At 41.1% G+C, this 14886-nt stretch overlaps 1 long non-coding RNA gene and 1 other non-coding gene across 2 annotated transcripts; both read left to right on the forward strand.

The window, feature by feature from the left end:
- The first annotated feature begins 8454 nt into the window (after positions 1 to 8454).
- Positions 8455 to 8557, forward strand: LOC147879654 (U6 spliceosomal RNA). The gene has a single exon (XR_015540702.1). It is a non-coding gene; the product is annotated as a U6 spliceosomal RNA (small nuclear RNA).
- Positions 8558 to 12884: 4327 nt separating this feature from the next.
- LOC147879655 (uncharacterized) lies at positions 12885 to 14619 on the forward strand. Its single transcript, XR_015540683.1, has 3 exons — positions 12885 to 12995; positions 13104 to 13707; positions 14139 to 14619. It is a non-coding gene; the product is annotated as an uncharacterized LOC147879655 (long non-coding RNA).
- Positions 14620 to 14886: the final 267 nt, after the last annotated feature.

Consider the following 14886-nt stretch of genomic DNA (forward strand, 5'->3'; position numbering starts at 1 on the left):
AGTTAAAAACTATTATGTTTAGAAAGAGAACCGAAAGATATGTACAAAAGTCTTAGTAATTTAGTATATTTTGCAATCAAACATCCGTACACGAGATCTGTATGTTGCAACACCATATTGTGTACATTGTACGTAACCACAATAGAAACTACCATACAGACACCATGAAAGCATGTCTTCCCTCTAATGCACTTAGAGAAGAACATTTGCCCTATGAATCGTATAACAAATCATAACCGTGCAAGACATCCAAAGAATTACTACTATATTATTGTCCATTTAGAGCAGAAGGAAATGTTGGATTGAGGGAACGTAAAACTCTTACTTGGCAAACGAAGACATGAAAATGAACAACCTTATAGGTACACAACATTTGCACTTCGGACTTCCATTAGATGATTGGTTGCAGCCCATGCAACCACAAACTATAGATAGCCCTCTCATGGCTTTGTAGCCTATAAGTATAATAAGGGAGCTAAGAGCTGGTCCCCCTGGATCAAATTTTCATTTTTGTATTTAAAAAAAAGTGGTAACGATCTGTGTTGGAATTTTCTAGGTTTGAATGCATGTAGCTCGGATTTTATGCTTGAAAAACTCAAAGCAAACACTATGATACCATAGAAAAAAATTGAATCATCACATGACATGTTTCTAGACCTTGTCTTTAAGTTAGAAACAAATATGAATCAATGCCCCAAAATGAAGCACAATGGAATCTATTTTATTTCATGGGATAAAGACTCCTAGGATAGCCTCTCGTCAGTCTTACACACTACTAGTAACGAAACATGACAAATTGATGCACACCAAAGTGCAAATGCTGAATTCATTAACTCATGATTACACCACTTTGTTCCTTGAAGGGACACAACTATCAAGACATTCTTGAGTACACATAGCCATCAAATATCTTCATTATAGTACCACTTAGGCTACATTGATGGAGGGCTGGTGTAGATTTTATATGCCTCCTTAGAGGGCTTCAATGGTATCTTGTGTGCTCACTCAACTTTGTAAGTTTACAACTCCTTATGTTGCACCATCAGTTATGCATACACTAAGCCTTGCTTCGTACCTTGAATTGTGGGAGCTTTACTTGTGGCTATATTATGCCAAAAAGCTTTGTCTTATTTGTAGACCTTAGCTTGGAACTATATTACACTATTGAGTCCTTTTGTTCTTTGTTGGACAACAAACTTGTGGCTATATTATGCCACAAAACTAAGTCTCCAATTAGTATCTTCCAATCACACCAAGGATTGTGTTACTCTAACAAGTAATATAGTATTGGTAGCTCAAGGATTATTTTCTTTTGGGCCAAAAATATTTTTTGTATTATATATTCACAAGAGATTTATACATTGAATATTATCATACCATTATAGCAAAATAGTTCACAACTTTGGACATGAGTAAAAGCACCAGGAGACAACTATTGTAACCTGTAGGTAAAGAGATCCATGTTTGATCAAATAAGTGTTCAAAATAGCAAGTCGCCAAAATAGCACCAGGAGACAACTATTGTAACCCATAGGTGTGAAGACACAGATATTGATGTGTGATTAGACAAGTGTTCAAAATAGCAAGTCGCCAAAAGGTAGCTCCAGTAGGAGGGTGCACCACTCGAGAAAAAAAATCAAAGGCAAATTCCAACATTGGAAGAGCTATAGTCAATTTACTTGGTGAAGAGCTCAGGACTGAGGTCATTCAAGCGCGCAAAGGTCATTCTAATGATCAAGCATTCACAATCTCAGACCGAGATAGAGGCAGAGGCAGAGATAGAGCATCTCAGAGAAGTGGTCATCATCATCAAAATCATCAGCATTAAGAACAACATCCGCAGCAACATCAGTATCAGCATTCACGAGAAAATCATTCCAACAGAGGAGGGAGAATTTTAAGAAAGAGAGAATGTATCCACCAATGCGTCAAACATTCAGTGCAACTACTGTCATAAGTTTGGACACTATGAAAGAGATCGCCGCAAGAAGCAATATGACTAAGGAGGTCAATCCAGTAGCAACAGAATGAATTTTCGTGGAAGAGGAAATCACCGTGGTGGACATTCAAATCACAGTCATTATGCCAATGAACCTTAGACAATGTATCTTTTAAGTGAGTATATGTGGAAGATTGAAACAATGTACATTGACAGTGATTATAATTCCAAATGGGAATGCAGTTATCAAGTTGACCAAGCAGATCAAGATCCTTGGTACATCGACAACAGTGCATCATCACACATGACAAAGCATTAGGAATGGTTTATAGAGATGAAACCATAAAAAAAACTAAAGAATGTTATCTACACGGCAGATAACACATTGAATCTAGTTCAAGGGAAATGTATTGTCCCTATGAACAATTTCATTGGTACGAAAGGATTGGTGAGAGATGTACTCTATGTTCTAAACTCAGCAAGAAGCTTTTGTCAGTTGGGCAAATGATAGAACACAACTATCGAGTCGTCTTTGATGGAGATGAATACACTATTAGAGATAAATCCAAAGGATATCGGCTAGTGGGAAAAGCAATCAAGGAAGGACGCTTGTTTAGAATGCTAGCTTCAATACTAGACTTGCATGTCATGTCATCTCAGCAGCAACCGGTGCCACTTTTCATAGATAGCATACGAGATATTGGACATGTCAATTTCAAAAGCTTGATGCAATTAAGAACTGAAAATATGATACTTGGCATTCTAAAGCTAGAGTTTCTTAGGAGTAGGTATCTGACAAGTGGCAAGAGGAGGTATGTCCAAGTCAATCACCACTCTTGGCCCTCCTGCCAAGTCCAACAATACCTTTACCACCTAACATGCCCATGCATGAAATGTATCTGGAACAATTGAACGTTGTGAGGCACATACCTCTTGGACGTGCAGGCAACCGTGGGATTGGTGGAGCATGAGGAGCATGTGGAGAGGGTGTTGGAGAATGAGTTGGACGAGGGGGGATTGTTACAAGAGGAGGTACATGAGCTGGTGTGAGCTAGAAGAGAACCAATTTTGGCAGAAGCACCTCTCGAGCAAGAGATGTATGGGGTTTTGCACAAACCCGCAACATTAATGGTTTACTTTACTACTTGACTTTCATTGATGACTACAGTAGACACTATTTGGTCTATTTTTTGAAAGAGAGATTTGAAGTCTTTTTCAAATTTCAAGAATTCAAAGCCATGGTAGAAAACCAGACAGGCAAAAAGATCAAAGTCATAAGATGTGAAGACATGTTTTCAATGTTCATCTAATTTTGCAGAAGTAATGGGATTTAAAGACAATTCACATGTGCAGATACTCCTTAGCAAAATGCAATAGTAGCTGAAAGGAAGAATGGGACTTTAGTAGATAGTGCTAAAGTAATGCTTAGTGAGAATCATCTTCCGAATCAGTATTAGACAGAAGCAATTGCCACTGTAAACTACTTGCTTAATTAGCTTCCGACCAAACCGATTCAGGGTGTGACACCTTATGAGGCATTCACTAGATAAAAGCCATGGATTAGGCATCTCCGCATATTTGGTTGCATAGCATATGCCCATATACATGATGATCATTATAAAAAATTGGATGGAAAGTCATGTAAATGCATCATTGTTGGCTATAGTGAAGAAAGCAAATTGTATGATTCCATCAACCAAAAGATCATAATCTCCAGATATGTTATCGTTGATCAAGAATCAGAATAGAAAACATTAAATATACCAGATGTCACATCGATTACTCAGTCACCGATACAAAAGATTAGAGGAGGAGGAGGAGGAGAGCATGAGATGAGAGAGGGCAAGGTTGCAAAGGGAGGTGGTGGAGCTGAAGAGGCGAGGAAGCTAGAAAAAAGATAGAGCATTGTTTTCTGCAACAAAATATTTAGTATGAGGGGAGAGAGAGAGAGAGAGAGACACTCATGACTTTGTGACAATAATACTCCAAGACAGTGGGATAAAAACGGTTTTGCATGGTAGAACAACAAAGGAAGCAGGAAGGAGAGTTTGAAATAATGATCCCCCGCTGCATGAAATTTTCATGACAGTTGTTCAGCCATAAGTGTACCTACTCCTTTATTCCAATTCATAATATTCTTTCTTACTAGCTTGTTATTACCTTTAACCACTACTTGTTAACACTTGACAAAGGAATGTCAATGATACTAGTTTTTGGACCATCTAACCATGCCACTGTGCTGGTTGTAGTTAGTCCTAAACCACTTATGCTTTATAACCACTATGATGGTTGCTATTGATCTTAAAATAGCTTGTACAAGGGAGAATTGTGTTTTGATTTCTAAACATACAAGAACTATGGCAGAGTGGTTTCATTAAAAGTTAAACATATACATCTTAGAAAGTATTGTGAAACCATTAAAATGGCTCAGGATTGGTGGGGCTTCTTCCTCCCTTCATGAGGGGGCTACTTCTTCCATTCACTAGGGCACCGGCACTATAGTTTCTCTCTATCAAATAGATCCTTTCATATATAAAGGTTTCATGCACAAAAACTCAAAGCAAAACATATGCAGAGAATGGCTACATTGAGGCCATTGGATTTGACACTCATTTATAATGTGACCAAGTAGATTGTGCACTTATGAACCTACCTCATTGGAAGAGGATATTCTTTTGATTTAACTATAATTGTGGCCATCAATATCACAGCCTAACCTCGCATATGAGCAAGCTATTTCTTCATTCCTTTGTATCTCATTCTGAGTGTCTAGACATTCTCCCCTAGCTGCTCTACTTAATGCTGGCTAACAGCAATGTTGTCAAACCTGTTTGAAGTCTTTAGCAACTTCACCATAGGCCTCTTGCAAGAATTATCATCTTTCTCAATGTTCAATGCGTTATGAATCGTGTAGAGCTTTTGGTAAAGAACTACTTTTCTACTCTTTGAGCATCAAGTTGGTATTTTATTTTTATAGATCAGCCCCTACTTGGTTCTCATCCGTTCTAGTGTCTTGAAGCTGCTATTGTAGGTACTTGACCTGCCTCTTTACATCTTCTCTTCTCTAACTTTCCTTCTATCATTTTTTCAGCATTTCTTGCTTGGGTCTTAGAGGCCTCAGCTTGCCCTTATGCTTGAATGGGCTTCTCTTTTGGCTCCTCTACCATGGCTTGTACCATCTCACTTTGGCCTTTCCATCCTCCTTAATGATCTTCTCCTATTGCGCTATCAATGTTGCGTGGGTGGCTCCCCTATGTAGTTTCCTCACCTCCTATTGCACTGTTGATGTTGCATGGGTGGCTCCCCTTGATAATTTCCTCACCTCTTTCTTGTATTGGCAAAGAACTGTATTGAGGAAAGTGCCCATTAGGTGCAATCCAACTCTAGTAGTCTTAGATGTCATTTTTAAGGATTTGTCGACTTCAACATTCTTCATGTTGTTTAGCATGGTGTTGGAGATTTTCGTTGAGTAAGAGACCGAATGTCAGTTCAATTTCTCTACTACTACTTGAACTTGCTAGAACTTCATGATTCCTCTCATGTTTGGAAAGAAATGAATTGCGTCCTTCAAAATAGCTTGAACACTTTTAGGTTCTTAAAAGTACTTTCAGGTGATTGGAAGTACATCCAATTCCCTAGATAAACTTTCATGTTCTTTAAAGCGCATAGAATTGCTTTTCTAGCACATTGTAGTGCTTTCAAGTGCATTACAGAAAATGAATGTTTATGTTCCTAAAAGCACATTCAAGTGTGTTTAAAAGAGATTTCATGTATATGGAATCCCAGACACTTTGTTGGAAGAATATCCAAGTGCGTGAAAGCACTTTGAATGTGCCTAAAAGCACATTCAATTGCGTTTGAAAGATATTTCAAGTATATTGAATCCCAGACACTTTGTTGGAAGAATATCCATGTGCCTAGAAGCACTTTCAAGTTCTTGCAAGCACTTTGAAGTGCTTTTCTAGCACATTGTAGCACTTTTAACTGCCATAAAGTACATCAAAGAAAACAAATGTTTAGGGCTTGAAATTACTTTCAAATGTGTTTAAAAGCACTTTCAAGTGTATGAAGTCTCGCCGCAAGAATGTCCAAGTATCTAGAAGCACTTTCAAGTTCTTGTAGGCACTTTGAATAGCTTTTCTAACACATTGTAGTTCTTTTAAGTGCTACAAAGTACACTAGAGAAAACAAATGTTTATGGTCCTAAAAGCATTTTCAGGTATGTTTGAAAGCATTTTCAAGAGTATGAAGTCCATACACTCTTTTACAATAAAGCCTCCTAGAAGAACTTTTGAGTTCTTGCAAGCACTTTGAAGTGCTTCTCTAGCACATCCAATTCTTTCAAGTGCTATAAAAAAGCGTATAAAGTCCCATATTCTCTCTTGGAAGAATGTCTAAACACCTAGAAGCACGTTCAAGTTCTTACAGCACTTCGAAGTGCTTTTCTAGCACATTGCAATGCTTTCAAGTGCTATAAAGTACATCATGGAAAAGGCACTTTTGGAGCATGAAAGCACTTTCACGTGTGTTTGAAGGCACTTTCAAGTGTATGAAATCCCATACACTCTCTTCGAAGAACGTTCAAGTGTCTAGAAGCACTTTTAACTTCTTGCAAGCACTTTGAAGTGCTTTTCTAGCATATTACAATGCTTTCAGGTACTATAAAGTACATTCAAGAAAAAGCACTTATAGGTGTTTGTGTTAACCAATCTAACCACCTCGACAAGGTAGGTGTTCTGGTACATCGACAGGTTTAGCCGTCGGAGCCACCCAACTCGAACCTGCCTCTGACAAGCCTTTAAGGCGCAGTTAAGAGGGCAGCCTCTATTCAATGTGATGGTGTCCCTAGTTATTATGGTGCCACCCCTGCGATCGTAGCTATTTTACGATACGACAGGTAAGTCAAACCTCATGGCATCTTATAATGACCATTGGCAGGAAGTAGACTTTAAAAGGGGCACCTTATCCCTCTTTGTAAGTTGTCGATTCCAAAATTTTAAAATACAAGTGGCATTGCTTAGTCAGGACCTGTCGGTTAAGTCATATCACTCTGCAGGGGTACTTTGAGTGGTGTATTCTTCAAAGTTCTACATTCTAGCTTCTAACATTGTTTTTCTTTGTTTGTTCTTGCTGTTTTTATTTTAAGTACTGTATCAATATGTTTGATTCAAGCAATCTGTACTGCTTAATTCCTGATCCACTGGCTTCATTTCTCAGCTTACGACCATAGTTTAGAGAAACATTGTATTGATACAATTGGTTAACATAGTAGACAAATCTCCCTTAACACTTTGGTGTCAGCTTTCAGGTTCATCCTTAATAGGGAATAGAGAAGATAAGAGCTACGATTGTAGGTTCTGGCTCGAGTTGGTACAGCTCCTAGCATCTTTGATGTGTTCTTCCAATTCAACCTGTAACTGATAGATCTGGTCATTAGATCCAACAAATATTTGGCCTGGTCCACATAAAATAGGAGTTAGTTAGTAACTATAACTGTATTCTTTCCATACCAATTCATGAATAATTGTTCAGCACTAATGTACTCATCATTAAACTTATATGCATTCTTGGCAATCCATATGAACCAAAGTGCATGTGCTCTGATGTTGACCCATGTGGCATAAGGTAGCTTAAGTGCATCTCCCCAGTAGAATGATTGGTTCCCCTAGCATTAACTGGATCACCTTCTAGAATTTTCTAGCTCTGGGACATGAAATAAAGAGGTGAAAAATGTCTTCCTTGATTCCAAAACAAGATTTACGGATTCCATCTCCCTTGCCAATACTCAAGCTCTTGCAGTTGGTCCAGATAGCTTTATGGAGGATTAGCCATATGAGAGTGGACATTTTTTCTGGTATCTTTCTGTCCCAGATCAATAAGAACCTGACATTCCATTTCCACTTGGAATTGAGGATCGATACCACCTCTTCTATGCCCTCAAAAGGAGTGGGTATGGGTGAAAAGGATGAGCTGCCAACCCAACCAAATTCTCTGGTGAATTTTAAGACACTGCCCCCTTTCCAAGTAGTGTCACCCTCCTACAGTTGAATTCTACTCATGACCAACTCTTGACCTGTATTATTAAGTCGGAATTCTCTTCTGATATCCAATCATGTCTTCCATTTAAAGTTGGCATTGTCCCACAAATCTCCCCAAGAAGTCAATCCTTTCTTTGATAATTGTCACGCTTTTAGGAACTCATCATCACTTAGCTAATGTTTAGTGAAGACAACAGATACCCAAATTAAGTCCAAAGCCATGAAGCTCCCTTTACCAAAGAGGACTATGTGGCTCTTGATCTGTTCAAAAGCACCCCATAGAGATTTCCAGAGTTGGCTTTCCTTAGTCGTACAGGGCTCAGGGTTGCCAATAGCAGAGAGGAGAGGGAAATCTTTCCACCTAGGGGCCATGAAAGGTCTGACAAATTTAAAGTTCCTAAGTAAAAGGTTGGCCCAGTCACTATCAGGAGAGGTAATAGCTTTTATAATCCAAGTGGTAGCAAGTTTGTAAGCAGTGTCTCTTCGGAGACATTTGATAAAATTGGAATGATACAGAGAAGATTAACATGGCCCCTGCGCAAGGATGATACACATAAATCGAGAAATGATCCAAATTTTTTTAAAAAAAGTTTGTAAGTAGCCAACTAGATATTGACTACTCCCAATCCTCCTTCCTTTCTAGGTCTGGTGTAGAAGGCTCATTTAACTTTAGAAATTCTCCTTCCCATAGGTAAGATCTGCAAATTCTGATAAATTTTTCTAAACCTATTTTAGAGCGGCACCAAGAACACTTAGAAAATAGAAATTGGGTAGATACAATGGTTTAAGACAACTCTTCTCCTTGCAAGATTGGCATGTAACCTTCTGAGTCTGTCTATTTTCTTTCTGAATCTATCTAAGAACCACTCCCATCTGTCCTTCATTTTAACTTTAAATCCCATAGGAATACCCAACAACCTGAAAATTTATCCAGCATAACGTGTTTTAGTGTGATTTATCTTAGATATTGATGCCACACAAAATATATCCATACATTCCATTGCCCCTTGAATGTCTACCTCTATGTTTCTGATAGTTAGTGTTGTGTCATCTGCAAATTGTTGATCAACTAAATGTTTCCTTGAGGAAAGCTCAATTCCTCTAATTGACCTCATGGATACTTGGTCTTTTATTAACCACCCCAAAGCATCAGCTGCTATGGCAAATAATAAAGGGGCCAAAGGGCACCCTTGTCTTATCGATCTCTTCAAGGAGAAACTTTGACTCATTTCTCTATTTACACAGACCTTTGCTGATGCATTGGAAAGCAGCAAAGCAACAAATGCTGTGGACTTTGTCCCTAGCCCCAGATTCTTGAGGGATTGTAGAAGATAATCCCAGTTAAGTCTATCCTAAGCTTTATCAAAATCAATTTTTATAAAGCATACATCTTGTTTAGTTTCTTTAGCATGTGTGCATCCTTCCCTTAGGCTTATGATTGCCTCTAACAGGTGTCTGCCTTTGATAAATCCTTTCTATTTATGCAGAATCCAATTATCCATCTTGTTTCTCATTCTTAATGCAAGGGCTTTGGCAAAGATCTTGTAAGAGCACTTTAACATAGTTAGAGGTCTCTTGTTTTTAAACATTGTCTTATCCCCAGAGCTATGATTTGGATTGTGCAATATTCCATTACTCCATTACCAGACTTTGATACCCTTCATGTAGCCTTTTTGCTTTGCTACCGTGTAGAAAAGACTGCGGTTCATGTCCTCACAAAGCTTGGCTGCATGGACCAAAGAGATCTCACATTAGATGACTACATTGCCAAGTTCCGTTGGTGGAGTAGGCTACTGATAGGCTAGTGGAGGCACTTGTTGTGGGGAGGTGCAATGGTGGTGGCTAGCATATTCGGCACTACTGGTGGAGGCGGTGGTGCTAGCTAGGGAAGAGTGGCCCAATTGTGCATGTGTAGCTAGGACAATCTCGAGAGTGCTCGATACCATGGGGGTTTGGAAAATTGCGACTATGCTACCAACTAAGCAAGGCACTAGATACCCATACAAGCATCTTCAACAATTTACTAGTTGAATATCAATTGCTGTCAAGCAATGCTGAGGTTAAGCTAGAGTTACTGCTTCTTGAGTCGGAGGTCGTTGTTTGTCTGCAGTTTGCAGACCGTCACTGCCATTCTATTGTGCTTTTCTTGCACTTGCTATAGAACCATTTTGAAGTGAGGAAGCTATGTGATCATTTCTATGGTGGAGGGGGAGAGCTTTCTTTGCTGACTAGACTAGAGGCAACTCATGGGTCAAGACATCTTTCAGAGGATCCAGATTCTCTTGGCTCTGTGTCTGTGCTCTCTTCTTTTGGAGGACATTCCATTCTCTGCTTGAGCGTCTTGATCTGCTGCCTAAGCTCGTACTCCTACTCTGCCCAGCTCTTGGAATCGATCCTAAAATGCAGCTTGGCTACTCTGAATTGGTCCTTGGCATCATCCCAATTGCATTACAGGGCTAGAATGTATACCTGCTGGAGCCAGAGTCAAGGGGACTCTACTTCTTCAGCCAATGGTTAGGAGGAGGAGGCCATCTTTTCGTGGAGGCTCTATCGAGAGGGGGGCTTTTCCCTTTGCAAGGGACAGGGGGGACTGCTTTTGGCTATTGGCATCTGGCATAGGTGTTGTGTCTTGGCCCTGTACTAAAGATAGGTCGACTGGCCTAGTTATGCCAAGTTGTTCGTATGGTTCGATACCGTAAGCATCGGCTGCGTCCATATCTAGATCCAGCTCATCTATCCTGAGGACGGCCATCTATTTGCAACCCGGTGCCAGGATGAGCTCTAGGTGCTCAATGTGCTATCTCCATCACTCAGCCTGCTCTATCGTGACTAGTGCTTGTAGCTCTGTCAGTGTGTCATCGTCCATGAGGACTATGATTTCCGGCTGGTTTTGGGTAGTGCGGAGTTGCATATCCTAGAGAAGGGCTTGGGCTGTCATGTCTGCATGTTCCTAGTGGAGGCTCCCAAACATTCAAACATGCTCTTCCTTGGGCTATATGCCTGAGGCGTTCTATCTCTTGTGACGATTGGGAGACCCTGGTCCCTAACTCCTATTGCAGCTCTACCATCTCTTGCTCCTTCTGCTGTTGTAGCTTGCTATTGGCTTGTGCAAGCTCTACCATCTCCTACTGCTGCATCTTGCTAATGGCCTATGCAAGCTCCTTGCACAACCTCTCCGTATGAAGAATTGCTAGGTTCTCTTTAAGGTACTGGGCACAATGGCAGGCCACCTCAATGGTGCTTGGTGGAGGAAGATGGGGGAATTTCACTGGCATGGCCAACTGAGTGAGAGGCACGGTGATGACGAGCTTCAACTGTGCCTCCTGATCCATGTTCATCCCCAAGCGCTTGTTGGAAGTAGTGGTGGATTTCTCGATGATGGGGCCTTGCTAAGCCTTCCTTTTGAACATCACCTTGATGGGGTTGCTAAGCTTGGGGATCACCCCTACGCTGGTCGTGTGATAGTTATGGTCACCCGAGGAGGTGGAATAGACACTGAGGTAAGTGGTATGATCAGATCTATCAAAGAGGTAGGCAGAGGGAGGGTCGGCTACGAGGGTGAAGCCAAGGTAGTAGAAATAGGGAGGAGGGTGCCATGACAATTGGGCTCATCGAGGGAGCTAACGGAGGTAGGTCATTGTTTTGAGACCCAAGGGCTTCACGAATGAAATGATCGGCTTGAATTCATCATCTAGAGATGCTTCAAAGTCAGGGGTCTCATTGGGGCTGCTATCCTCCATATCTAGGACTCGAAGGGCCATCCTATTGTGGTAGGTCTTTCTCCAGTTTGCGCTTTGAATGGTGCTTTTCTGCCTTCGACTTCTCCATGGAGTTCTTTGGCTAATGGTGGCATTGAGAATTGAAACAAGACGGAGTACACCTAGCCGATGCGGATCTGTTCGTCGTTGTGCTCAATGAGGCATTTTACCTCATGAAAGAAGCACTCCATGAATCGGTGTGCCCACGCCATGGGCGTTCCATCTTCTGCTTGCATTAACCACCCTGTTGTAGTAGTCGAAATATTAATAGGCTTTGCTTCTACCAAATTAACTCAAGAAAAAATTGTAGCAAGGGATAAGAGGAGGGTCGACGTCGTTGTTGAGTAGGTATTCCTGGGAGTCTTATTGTCAAATAGCACCTCCATGTCTTTGGGCTTGGCGCTGGAGTAGCAGACTTTGCCATTGAGGGGGAGATGAAGTGTCGAAGCCACCAAGTTGGAGTTGAGCAGATACTCCTCTGAGTTTACGTGCACTATTTTCCCCTGTTGGAGTTGCACTGTGACGTTGTTAGCCTCAGGGTGAACGGGGATCATGCTCTGTGGCATATTCGTTGCACCTTTGAGACACGTTGCCTTGAGGTCATTGTCAAACACTAGTGCACTAGTGTCAAAGGTTGACAGTCGAGTGTAAGTCACCATGGTCGGAGCTAGAAAGATGGGAGGGAGGGTGCAAGAGTACGTGAAGTGTAGGAAGAGCAGAAGTGTGATGAACAAGGTTGTGAACGACCAAGAGAATGAGCAACGTCGAGGAAAAATTGGCATGCAAGGAAAAGGAGTCATTTGCATGCATGGCGGGTGATGATGGCCTTTTTTGGGATGCGGCACCCCACGAACTATAGTTAAGTTGGAGCGCGTCCTATCACCGGTGACTCAGCATCTGACAAAATTAAATCAACACGTGCGGCCATTACAACCGGCTCATCTTCCAATTTTTCAGGGGAGGGGTATGGCAGCATGGAGCCAAAATGAGGCCTAAGGTAAGAGCCATTAACTCGCTTTTTAGGTGGAATAAAAAGAAATTCTAGGTTGTTGTGTCACGATATAAACCTTGAATTTACACTAATCGAAGGGTTATAGAATTTGGCAACTGCTTCTTTGGTTCCCAACTCGTTCAATCTTTCCTCCACTATATCCTCCTCATTTCAGCGATTGAAGCCTGTCAAACTTTGAGATTTCTCTGTGCCCTCTCTCTTCTTGGGCTGGATCGCTGCCTTGCTTGCTTGTTGTAAAGTGGTTCAAGGTTTTTTTGCTGCTCTCTCGGTAGAATTTCATTCTCTGGTTGTGGCTTCCAATTCCAAAGATCTCGAAACTTGGATGTCTTCTGACAATTTGCCAAATTTCTTCTCAGGACGACCATGAACCCCCAAGACCCTCGTGTAACATCGTTGACCTTGCCCTTTTCTCAGCCCCTTGCCGTAGAAGCCTCACTAATCGTACCTCAGGAGCCTACGGACTTGACTCGCAACATTTTTGGACTCCATCTACAACGGATTCGAGTGATCGATCGCAATAGAGGGAAATCCTCTAAACATGTCGCAGTCGTCTACCGCACTCGTTACCACCATCGCTTCTACAGCTGCTACTTTGGCATGGTTTTGTAGAATTCAAGCATCTTGAGAATAGGAAGCAGAAGATGGGATACATGTTGTTGCATTGAGGGTAAACACCCTTCCTAAGAAACCTAAGCCATTCCAAGGGAATGGCCAGGTTCAGACTTTCGCAAACAGCTTTGGATGTCAAACGCAGATGCTAAAAAATCAGAAGTAGGCTCCTCTATCTAGCAGAATTGCGTAGGATACTCTCTATTTTGAGGACACCAAAGAGTGCAAGGATGCGAGAACATCAACCATGGGTTGCTCGCAAGGCGGATGTAAAGTGCACTGTAGTTCTATTGAATTTATATCTGCTATTGTTTTCGTGGTCAGGTCGAAGCGATTGGATGCCAATCTTAGGTACTTTTTCTTGCCTCTTTTCAATCGTGTGAAGTTTACTAAATTCACGATGTTTCTTGTTGTTTCTTCGTTCAATGTGGCTTGTCGTTGACAGTGAAATTTGAGGAGAGGGATGGAATGGCGAGTAAGGGATGGAACGATTGGGTGGGAAGTTTGGACATGCTAGTGTAGATTGGATGGAAAGAGTACGCGCAGTGGATGAGCGATGGTGTTGCTGCTGCTTCGTCGTGGTGTCAAACAATCACTATATTAATTTACTGAAACTGTATACTTTTCGATTTGGGTTATTCCCCCCTTTTGTGGGTTGCGGATGTGACAAAATGAATCCAAGATGCTACTTTGCCGAAAAAGATCTACGGTGGTGCACTTCATGCTTACTTTTTTTGGGAGATTGGTGGATGCTACATATGAAAATTGGGCTGTATGTGTAGGTCGATCTGCACAATCAACAGATTGCACAAGACACAGGCGTTGAACTTGATGAAGCTTTAGAGAGAAGCAGAGGAAAGAGTCTGAGAAAGTATACAATGCTAGTAGCATTGCAGCTATTGACGTTGTCTCAAAAATCATGCTGAAGAAGAAAAATGCATTGTGTTCAAGCCCTTATGGAAACAAACTCTCATAATTGGTCCTTTCAGAACTACCCTGCTATTGAACACACAACTGCATCTATTCCTCTCGATATTTTTATGGAAGATGTCGTGGTGTGGAGACGGTTTCCTACCAATTGTATAATTGATACATTGCCTAAGCCTTTGCAGGCCATACATTTGTAGCTCTTTGAATTTCAACATTGTGCTTAGTTCAGCAGGAGCGTGATAACATGGAAGATCGTAGATCCCATTTGAGTCCTGCTTATGTATGCTGCTTTACAGAAGCACGATAACATGGAAGGTCCTAGACCCCACTAAGAGTCCCTCTTTTGAATATTTATGTTTGTTGTGCCACTTGCTTGTGCATTGATAATTAAAGAAGAAGAAAATAAGTTAATAGGTGGAGCATTCAGCTCAGAGACCAACTACATTGGAGAATGTGATGACCAAGAACAAAGTTTTTTCACAATCTACTATTACAAGAAATGGATGGGCAGTGTGGAATCCATAGAACAGGGTCCAAAGATTCATTCTGCTATTGCAAGAAGTGGATGAGAATTGAATGTAATTGTAGGGACAACACTTG

The sequence above is a fragment of the Dipteris shenzhenensis genome, chromosome 33 (assembly GCF_047967505.1).
Source record: "Dipteris shenzhenensis isolate YYH24624 ecotype China chromosome 33, Dip_SZ_1.0, whole genome shotgun sequence".
Taxonomy (NCBI): domain Eukaryota; kingdom Viridiplantae; phylum Streptophyta; class Polypodiopsida; order Gleicheniales; family Dipteridaceae; genus Dipteris; species Dipteris shenzhenensis.